This window comes from Equus przewalskii, chromosome 25, assembly GCF_037783145.1.
Source record: "Equus przewalskii isolate Varuska chromosome 25, EquPr2, whole genome shotgun sequence".
Lineage (NCBI taxonomy): Eukaryota > Metazoa > Chordata > Mammalia > Perissodactyla > Equidae > Equus > Equus przewalskii.
This window is the reverse complement of record NC_091855.1, coordinates 6,297,136-6,307,622: the sequence shown is the minus strand read 5'-3', so window position 1 is coordinate 6,307,622 and position 10,487 is coordinate 6,297,136. Positions and strand designations below refer to the sequence as shown.

Genomic DNA, 10,487 nt, shown 5'->3' with positions numbered 1-10,487 from the left:
CATTTTGATGACCGAGATCCCATTTTCTCTACAGCAAAAGAAAAATTCCTAAATAGCCGATAGGCCAAATACCAGCACAGTTGCAACAGAATAGCCAGTTCCAAGAGGAATCAAACCAAAGGCCTCTACAGTGCCCGTGGGAACAGCCCAGCTCCAAAGGAAGTGGACCGAAGGCTAGCACCGTGCCAACAGGAACAGCCCGATTCCAAAGAAGTCAGGCCAAAGGCTGAACGGCATAGTTCCAGTAGGAATAGCCCCTGTCCAAGAGGAATCAGACCAAAGGCCAAACGAATACTTGCACAAATGGCAAAAGCCTTTAATAGAAAGCACAGGTCCGGAATGAGGCCCAGAGAGGTTCAAGATGCAAAGAGAGCAGAGCTCAAGATCCAGGAGAAAACTTACTTCAAACTCCAGAGTCAAGGAGGAAGCAGTGAGCTCAGTGGGCTCTGTGGGTACCGCACCTATTTACCCTCCAAACTCAGAGTTGTTGGGGTTCTTGTCTGGATGCCTGTATGTGCCACCGAATAATGTTTACCTAAAACAAATAGTTATTTTACCAGTAGAATGGGTTTATTAACTGCAAAGAAGTGCAACCACGAGCAAATCTGGAGAAACAAAGGAGAGAAACTTCCTTCAAGAAGTTGGCGGGGTGGGAGGTGGGGTGAGGGGGTGTGTGTGTGGGGGGGTGGGGGGTGCTGTTGTAAACAAAGAGTCCATTGGAGCAGACTGGGAGTTCAAAGTGTAGCGGCTTTTCATTGGCTGAGTTATGGCAGTCTCTCATTGGCTGAGCTGTTGCTGGACAAGGAGGAATTTCTTCCTTCTGCTGTGGTAGAAAGTGGTATCACTTCCTGTTGAAGACGCAAGGTACATCTCTTTCTGTTGGGGTCTGTAGTGCGCATTGAGTGGCATGTGCGTGAGAACTTTCTCTTCCGGCCTCTCCACTCCATTTTAAATGAAATTTCTGTTGATTAATTTTCACAGTCTCTAAGCTTTAGTTTAGGCACTGCATAGCCAAATGAGTTTTGAAAGTAAAAGATAATTTCCAAATGAATGCAGTTAATTGAAAGCTGGGATAATTCTGGTTGCATGGATGCCACCCTGAGTTTTCAGTCATAGTATGTGCTCAATTCCAAAAGGCTGATCAAGGTTAGTAATGTTCATATATTTGGTTATAACCTTTAAAAGAGCTTAGCTATTTCTCAGAGGATTGAAAGCATTTATTGAGATACTAGCTCATCTGTTTTTACTCCGTTTCCAAATAAATTTCTGGTCCGCAGCTCTGCAGTCACAAATCCTTCCCAGTATCCCAGGACTGACTCTCCGTAGCTGTGGATCATCAGCTGAATACAATCCTCAGATCTCTGGGTGCCACCCTGCATGTTCCAGCTCTGCATTGCTTTGACCTCTTTGAGGTCCAGAAGTTGGTGTTTTGCATATACATCCTCAATGATTCGTTGTTTTCATTTTTGGAGAGGAATTTCTTAATGTAGGCCAATCACATTTCTTTTTCAGTAATTTTTATTCATAAGATATTGTGAGTATCCACAGTTCTGGCATAATCAGAAAATAGCAGAATCAGAAAATAGCAGACTAGAAGAGTCTGAAGAGACCATCTGATCCAGCCCTTTAGCAGGTGTCATAGCCTTTTCTCTTTGGGGAAAATTGGATGATTTAGTTGTTTTTACCACACCTGAGCAGCATGAGTTTCATGTAAGAAAGATTCAAACTAGCTTAAGATGAGATGGGCTTTGGTCAAAGAAAAGGTCATACTCTCTAATCAAAGGAAATGGATGTGGGGAGCAGGTGAGCATATACCACAGAGTCGGAACAACACGCTTCCCCTGGGTGGGCTGGAAGCCAGTGGTTAACAATCCTGTCAAAAGCTATTGGCGGGGAGAAATGGCTCCGGATTTCCTCCACTGCAACTGAAGCCTGCAGATGCTAGTCAGTGCTAAAATGAGAAATATTAGGGTCTTCCTTTTCTCTCGTATAAGTTATTATTCAGGAAGGAAAATAAAGATTACTGATCATTGGGTTACAGCTTCAAAAGGAACAGGTGCTCCGTAAAGAAATCGGTTTGGCTTTGTGTGGAAAACAGACCATCCCGGGAGCGGTGGTGATAATACCTGCTAAGCCACATGGTAAAAGAAAGCAAATTCATTAGCCATATGGGATCAGTCAAGGGAATCTGTTTTGTAAAGGTCTTGGTGTCAATCCAGGACTATTTGATAGGGTCTCTGGTACCTGAGGCTGAGGTCTTTTGTGTGTTTCTTGCACATTTACCATCTGCTTGAGCCTGTGTTTTTGGAGTTAATTTATTTCACATGTCATTAGAACTGGAGGAAACCTTAGAGATCACCAGGCCTCTTGGTGGCCAATTCATGTGCACCCAGAGGCCACGTACTAATGTAAGTGTGTATGCTGCTGGGCATAGGTGAAGAGAGAGTGGTGGCCTGAGCTGCCTTGGGGAGTGGAATAGACTCACACTAACACACAAACACTATGCTTGTCAAAGTTTGTATGGGGCCAGTCAAATACAAAGTATGTATTTGACCCATGGGCCACAACTTGGCAACTGCTAAGTCTCTAATCCCCTTATTTTGTAAAGAAAGAAACTGAGGCCACCTGTAGGATTGATGGCAAAACTGGACGGAGAATCGGGGTATCCATCTCCCAACCTGAAGGTTTGGGGGGGGGGGGGTTGTTCCTAGAAGTGTAAGACACAGTCACAAGAGCATCTTATCCTCAAGAAATGCCGTCACTTGGTGTGGCTTGCGTCAGGCTTCAGAGAAAGAGGTAGGAAAGTGATAGGAGGCGGGGCAGAAGGTGGAGCCAGCAGCTGGATCATGAAGAGCCTTCTTTGCCACTCCAATGAGTTTGGACCAAATCCTGGAAATACAAAAAATGAAAACCAAAGTTTGATGAGCCACTCAATAATACCTTGTCCTTGAAAGAATGCTACAAGAAGGAGCCACTCCTTCAGTGTTGGAGAACCCCATAAAGCGTGTTAGGCAAAGTCACGCTTAGGTTAGGCCAGGAGGCCAGTTTTCGGAGAGTGTTTCCTGCTCTTTACAGACTTTGCTCAGCTGCCCGGGCCAGAGCCCAGCTCAGTTCCCTCCTGGAGGAGCTGAGTCAGACACTGAACCTGTCCAGTGAGTAATCTCCCTTGTTGATAGGGTTGGGCAGAAAGGTTGCTGGGGGATGAGAATGTCAGTGATAATGGCCAATATTCATTTTTTTGTTGTTTTTTAGAGGAAGATTAGCCCTGAGCTAACTGCTGCCAATCCTCCTCTTTTTTGCTGAGGAAGGCTGGCTCTGAGCTAACATCCATGCCCATCTTCCTCTACTTTATATGTGGGACGCCTACCACAGCATGGCTTGCCAATCGGTCCCACGTCTGCACCTGGGATCCGAACCAGCAAACCCCAGGCCACCAAAGCGGAACGTGCTCACTTAACCGCTGCACCACTGGGCCGGCCCCTGGCCAATATTCTTGAAATTAGAAGCAGACAATTTTAAAGATTCATTGGTCTTAGAGAGATGATCTGTCTAAATAATTTACTGACCAGAAATAAAAATTCTTCTAAATTCATTTCCTAAGGCCCTCATTATTCAAAGTCTTCTTTCTCCCTCCATCCTAAAATAATGTTCTTTTTTTTAGCAATCACTTTATTTACTCTAGAAGAATTATAAAGGTAACTTTATAGGAAAATGGCAAAGTATGAATTGTGTACGAAAGTCCCAACTTTTCCTCTTATGTAGTGTTTCTATCTTACAGTTTGGATGGCAGGAACTTGGCTCATGATGAAATGATTGAAGGGCCACGCAGCTCCAGTGGTCAGTGTAGGGACAGCCCTTCTCATCATGGGCCTCCTCTTTCAATGCTTCAAGTGCATTCATCTCTTTCTTCTTCATCCACTGTGGGAAGACACCTGAGAATAATGGGGGGAAATGCTATAACCCCTGTGGGCAGCATCATTTGACATCCTTGGTCTATGGAAACTTCAATGTTTAATTAGTATCAAAGAAATGACAAGCATTTCTGGCCACCATTTACAAGAAAACACAGCTTTATGAGAGATTCCAGGTTATTTTTTTCTTCTCTGTAAAAGTTGATGGTGAGAATGAAAATGTACCCTAAATCTGCTTAATCTGAAAGCTGCTGTCAGCACTCTTGCTGCGTAGGATGTGTGATCTGACTGTACTGGGATCTCCCGCCCACAGATCTCTGTGCTGCCCCTGTCTCTGAGACCCTTTGTCTTTACTTCTTTCCTTAATCTGGTTTAGATTTACTGACCATCGTTCAAGTCCTCCCTGGCTAACCCCCTTGGCAGTCGGGCTTTGGTTGCACCTAAATGGATGAGTGGTTGCTAACTAGGGGCCGCACATCACTGAGGAACTTCCTCCGAACAACACTGGCCCTCAGGTTTACAGAGCCAGAACGCTGGGATATAGTCTATGCATGTGTGAGTGCTTTCAAAAAATTCCAATGTGATTCCCACACAAACCCTGGTTAAGAACCACTCCTTCTACTAAAACCCTATGCCAGCTCATCTGTCTTCTCTGTGATTGCACTGGGCAGCTGAGAAGTGCTGGGGAAATATCACATAACACATGCTGATCATTATCACTGCTATTTCATGATCACCAGCCTCAGCTGGGCTCTCAACAGTGTCCATGCGTCCTACCAAGTTTCTTTAATTGACTGACCCACCCACTCTCCATGATTACCATTTCAAAGCTTCCACACACTTTGGCTTCTCTTCTCTTGCCCTCTTAGTTTCAGCAGACTAGTTTGCTTCTGATGTAGGAAATTCGCAATTTATTTGTAGTGAAATTTACAAACCCACCTGTACCTGGCATTCTCTTCTCCCCTCCTGTAGCAGCGGGGGAGGATGCTCTTCTCCCTAAAGCTGATCCTCTCACGTGTCCTCTGGATCCTCTAACAGGCAGGAGGCTGAATTCAATTGACACTTTTTTTACTAGGGACCTTGATGTCTCAGAGTGTTGTACACAATTGGCTGCTCTGTCCTTCTGGAGCCGCTCTTCCCGCAGCTTCTGAGATACTATACACTCTCTTGGTTTCTCTTGTACCTTGCTGCCCCACCCCAAGTCTTCTTTACTGGTCTGTCCTACCTAACCTTTAAATGTTGAACTTTTTCAAGTCTATGCCTACTATTTTATATTCCGCTCACTATTTTCTTCAAATCTCCATCTTTGTATTGTAGTGTGTGTGTGTTTATTCAGTTATAGGAAAACAGGTGTGCAAAAATACTTTTTTTTTTAACATTTCTCATGTGTTCATTTCTGCTGATGGTGGTAACTCAATCACGTTGACTCAGGGCTTCTTACCCTCAATACTATTCACATTTGGGACAGGATGATTCTTTGTTGGGAGGGCTGTCCTGTGCGTTGCAGGATGTTTGGCAGCATCCCTGGCTCATGCCAAACAGATACTAGGAGCCACCTTCCTTCCCATGTTGTACCAAGTAAAAAGACACCTCCAGACATTCTTGAATATCCCTGGAGTGGCAAAGCTGTCCCTGGCTGGGAACACTGTGTTTAGCTTCAACTCAGTCTCTTTGGAGGTGTATAGTCATTTCCTGTTTCCCCTCTTCTCCCTCCTCCTTCTCAGCTCCCTAGGAGCAGTCAGAGGCATCATCGGCACTGACAGAGAAAGCTTTGGGATGCAATCACTTCTCTGCTGGCCTCCACTGTTGATGTAACTCAAAGCCTCCTCTAGCACCAGGCTCGCCTCAGGGCACTTGCTCTGCTGAGTTCAGCCTTCTCCCCTGTTGACGGGGTTCCTGACTCAACTCTGGCTGGTGGCTGCTGAGCTTCCGAAACTCAGCAACATTTTCCATCTCATCTCCAACTCTGGCTGCCCGCCCTGCAGCCTCTACTGTGGGAGGCCCTCTCCCTCCTCTGCAATCTGGCACTTTAGTTTTCTGTGCCCTGATCACTCTCGGGCCTCTGTCAGGTACTGCAGGTGCAGAGGGAGACTCAAGCTGGTGTCTGTGTGATGTGGTCTCTCCTGCACCTGCTCCGTCCTCCATGTTTGCATGGGGTGCCCTGGAAGGCCGTTTCCTCCCAGTGTTCCAGACAGGATGCAGGGCACAAGTCCCCCCTCCTGTCTTGTCTTCCCACATCTTTCTGGGGGTTTCCATTACCCCTTCCCTCCTAGGGATTTGAACCCAGCAGTGTGAGAGGCCCTTTCACAATGACCCACACCATTAACTCCCTTGAAGTCTTTTCACGCTCCCACGTCTCTCCCTCCCTCAGTGTTATCTTCTCTCTGTGTTTCAGGAAAACTACTTTTGCAGTCAGATGCTGGACTTTACCATATAAACACTGTATTCTGAGCACTTCATGTGCTTTTCCTTCTGAAGCTCAGGAAACCTTTTTCTTCCTTTTGAACCTGGCTCTGCCATTGGTTTAAGACCGTATTTTGAAATTCAGCATAGGCTTTTGAGTCTCCCGTTTCATTCTTTTGCTCCTCCTGGGATTCTAGTATCCTCTCTTCTCTGGGGCAATAAACCTCAGCCTTAAGGTTCAGTACAAGCGATAGATGAATGGCAGAATAAAAAGAAATTACCAAGAAGGAGAGAGAAAAAATATTCTTTCCGCTACATATGTCTGATTGTTTAACTTTTGTACTTCGTTTTGCAAAAGGCTTTTGCAGGACTCACCAAAAATTTTGTATCCATTGGAGCTCCATCACCTTGGAACTGGAGCACAGTGCTTCCTGTTGCTGGCCTTGAACAGAACTTGGAGATATGGGGCCACAAAGAGCTGTCTACTGTCCGCTGCCTCCAAACTTGGGAGTGGATCATGCCATGAAACAGTTTGAATCATGGGGAATCAGCTCTGAGAGGTACCACTGGTGTAGAAACTTCAGTGTATGTGGACAGAACCACTAAAAAATTTGAACAGAGTGTAAGTGTGTATGTATGTGCTTAAAATGTTATTGGCAATGCCTGGTTGTTTCACTGCCAGTAACGGTCATTCATTTTTTTCCTATAATTCTATTCAGCTTCGTTCTGGACTGATTCAAATAGGAAACCGAACGATGTCTACCAAAAGTCATTTTAATCTCCAAGTTCCACAAAACAATATGAGGCACTCATATAACTCACTTTCCTGGAATGAAGGTTGTAACAACGAAAGTGCTTCCAATTTTATTTTTAGAAACTGGTTGATGCATTTTACATTGAATTAAATCTAGTTTCTTTCTGTAAGGAGTTGTTTTAAATCTCAGCCAGTGGGAAAAAATAATTTGTTTCTGATCCACGATTTTGCTTTGAAGCGACCATTGACTCTGTTAATAAAGCCACTGCTGTTTCCCTTTCCTTGAGAACCCACAATCTGCAGTGTCTGCCTGACAATCTGAGACAAAATGCATTGCGATAAAATAGACTTTGTCTTACAATGAGTCAACCTGAGACAGGAGCCAAGGGACTGGTCCTGAAGAGTAACAATTAGATTTACTGCATTCCAGAGCCACAAATGCTTCGAGGCCCCTGGCTGCAAGTGCTTCTGCATGGAATTTCCAAGCCTTTGCAGATCCATATGCAACCTTTCAAGATAATCTATACCTCAGCTGGTTCCTAAACCTCAAAATTACTGCCCACAGACAAAAGCATAATTTAGAAAAGAAACTCCTGTAAAAATACACAGATGAAATATGGGTTGAAAATGGTGTATAATTACTGGTACATTACTGATCGTTACTGGTGCGTTAAGAGTTTGCTCTGATTAAAGAGATAATAAATCTTCAAGGAATTAAATAGTTCTTAAAAGGCAAAGTAACAGTTAACGATGGATTTCCATGTCCCACTAGGAAAAAGGAAAAAGTCCATTTACGTGGGAGGTAATTTTTTAGTTTCTCGAAAGACAGGATAAACACTGACTATCGTTTTTACTTCGAATGTGGAGATCGAATAACAAGTAAATCTTTGGTAAACCCCTTGCAGTTTGGAGTAGGCTCAGAAAAAACAGAAAGGAGAATTCAGAAAAGCCACAAGGATGAGAGCTGTGGGCTGACAGAGGACAGCTGTCAACGTATAGCTGCCGAAGAGGTTTATGTGCAAACCTCAGACCAATCGAATTAACTTATTGACCCCCAGCCTGGGCTGCCGATCCATCATTTATAGGCTCCCGGACGACTTCTTTTTAAATTCTTGTTGTTTTTAGGTTTGTATTTATTATTTTCCCCAACTTTTTGTTCTGAGAACTTTCAAATCTACAGAAGTGTTGAAAGAACAGTAGGAAAAACACTAGGATAAACAGTAGGATCAACATCCTTCACCCAGATTCACTTGTGAACATCTTATCACGTTTGTGATAAATTTGTATGCTCTTTGCAGACATCTCCCCCAACCTTTTACAAGTAAGTGGCAGCAGTATGTGTCTCTTAAGAGCAAGGACATTCTCCCACATAACCACAGTGCTGTTGTCACACTAGGAAATTTAACATAGTTATAAAAATATTATCTGATTACACAGAACGTACTTACATTTGCCAAATTGTTTCCAAAATGTCCTTTATAGCAATTTTTTTCTGATCTAGGTCTAATCAAGAATCATGTATTATATTTGGTTATCCTATGTTCTTTGTCTCCTTAAATCCGGAACAGGCATCAGCAAGCATTCTCTGGACCAGATATAAATACAAATATTTATATATTATGTAAATAATATATTACAATAAAATAATATAGATGTAAATATTTTAGGCTTCACAGGTCATACTTGTCTTTCACGACTACTAGATTTTGTTGTTATAGCACAAAAACAGCCATAGATAATATGTAAAGGATGGATTTAGCTGTTTCAATAAAACTTTATAGACACTGAAATTTAGAATTTGTATAATTTTCACATGTCACAAAATATTATTTTTCTTTTGTTCTTTTCAACCGTTTAAAAATACACAAACTATTTGTAGCTCACAGGTTGTGAAAAACAGTACGTGGTAGGATTTGGCCGCCAACCATAATTTGCTGACTCCGTATCTAGAACAATCCTCTGCCTTTTCTTTCAAGTAAAATTTTTGTTGAATTATATGGAAATGTACACAATTTTAAGTGGACAGCTTAAAAATTTTTCACAAAGTGAATACTCTCATGTAACACAACTCAAAATAAGAAATAGTTGACTTTTTAATTTAATTTAATTTAATTTTAAAAAATGCTGGTGTCACCTGTGTTGACCCACAGGTGGTCGGCACCGGGTCTATGTGCACAACCATAGAATGCTTCTAGAAATGAAAATGCTCCCAGAAATGGAAGTCCTTACCCTTTTGTCTACACAGCAAGGTGATCTGCAGTGATCCAAATGTCTCAGTCTTGCCAATTAGCCAGCTTGTTGGGCCAGCCCGACTAATCCTCAGTCTGGAGCCTTTTCAGCGGGCATGACAGCACCTGTCGGTTTCATTAACTGCTTCACCCCCTCTTCCCTAGCTCTCTTCCAGCATTATGCATCACCTCAGACGGTGCCCAGGCAGGAAGGTAGTATTTTAAGAATGAGCTCAACAAAAGGTAGAGATCAGCAGAGCCCACGGTCTGTCAGATCTGGGCTAAGTGAAGTTCACCTTTATCACAGATCTGCTGTGAGATTTGGGGTCAGGATGCAGTCCGCAGGAGGGAAGTCCTCGTTCCTGGTGGGAAACTGGCTGATAGACCACCGAAGGCCGTTATTATGTCTTGTTTGCTGCATTTTGCTTACCACGGGTGTAAAAATCTCTTGGCTTTGTAACAACAGAACTTGGAAGGGCTCCTTTAGACATGGGAATGGTCACGAGTGACTCACGGGATCTCCTCTTGAAGCGGAAATAAGCTGCCTCACCAGCTCCCTCCGGTGGGTCCCAGCTCCCTGTATATTCCAGGCATCCTAAGTCTGTACAACATTTCCAGCGATCGTTCTGTGTGAAGTGGGCATTGATGCATTCTCTCAGGACTCTGAGCCGAGCATCAGTCTCGGTTCCCCTGAAGATGGCGGAAGTCCTTGGCTGGCTGTTTAGGACATGTATCTTAATTTGAGAGATACACAATTAAATAAAAGATGGTCCAGCCTTGAGTCTCAGCACGTGGGCTCAGTTGCTTGTTTTTTGGGGGAGAATTTGTTTGCAGAAGCTTGATCCACGGCAGACCTTGAACATTCTCCTAGGGAATCCCACTCACATTTGGAGAGAAAGACCACACTCGAGAGGCGGGACATCAGCACCAAGGAACCGAACAGACCAGGGGCCAGGTTCACCCCTGGGGCTCTCAAGCCCCTCCCTTTTACTCCTCTCGGATCTAATTTTATGTTACGTTCCAGCAGCACCTTCCCTCTCTCCCAAGCTATTTTCACTTGGCTGAAGTCATGTAATTATTATCTCTTCAATTTTATGGAAAAATTTTTCTTCTATGTTCACTTTCCAAATAGCAAAATGGCACAATTAAACTAAACAACATGGCCGAGAACGCCTAGCAGAGAAAAGAAAC

The 10,487-nt window shown here is 43.6% G+C and overlaps 1 long non-coding RNA gene across 1 annotated transcript; it reads right to left on the bottom strand.

Moving 5' to 3' along the window:
• Nucleotides 1–548: 548 nt before the first annotated feature.
• On the bottom strand, nt 549–9,854 carry LOC139079231 (uncharacterized). The gene is made up of 4 exons (XR_011532646.1): nt 9,298–9,854; nt 8,517–8,653; nt 3,777–3,932; nt 549–2,889 (listed from the first exon to the last, which is right to left on the bottom strand). It is a non-coding gene; the product is annotated as an uncharacterized lncRNA (long non-coding RNA).
• Between the last annotated feature and the right edge of the window lie 633 nt (nt 9,855–10,487).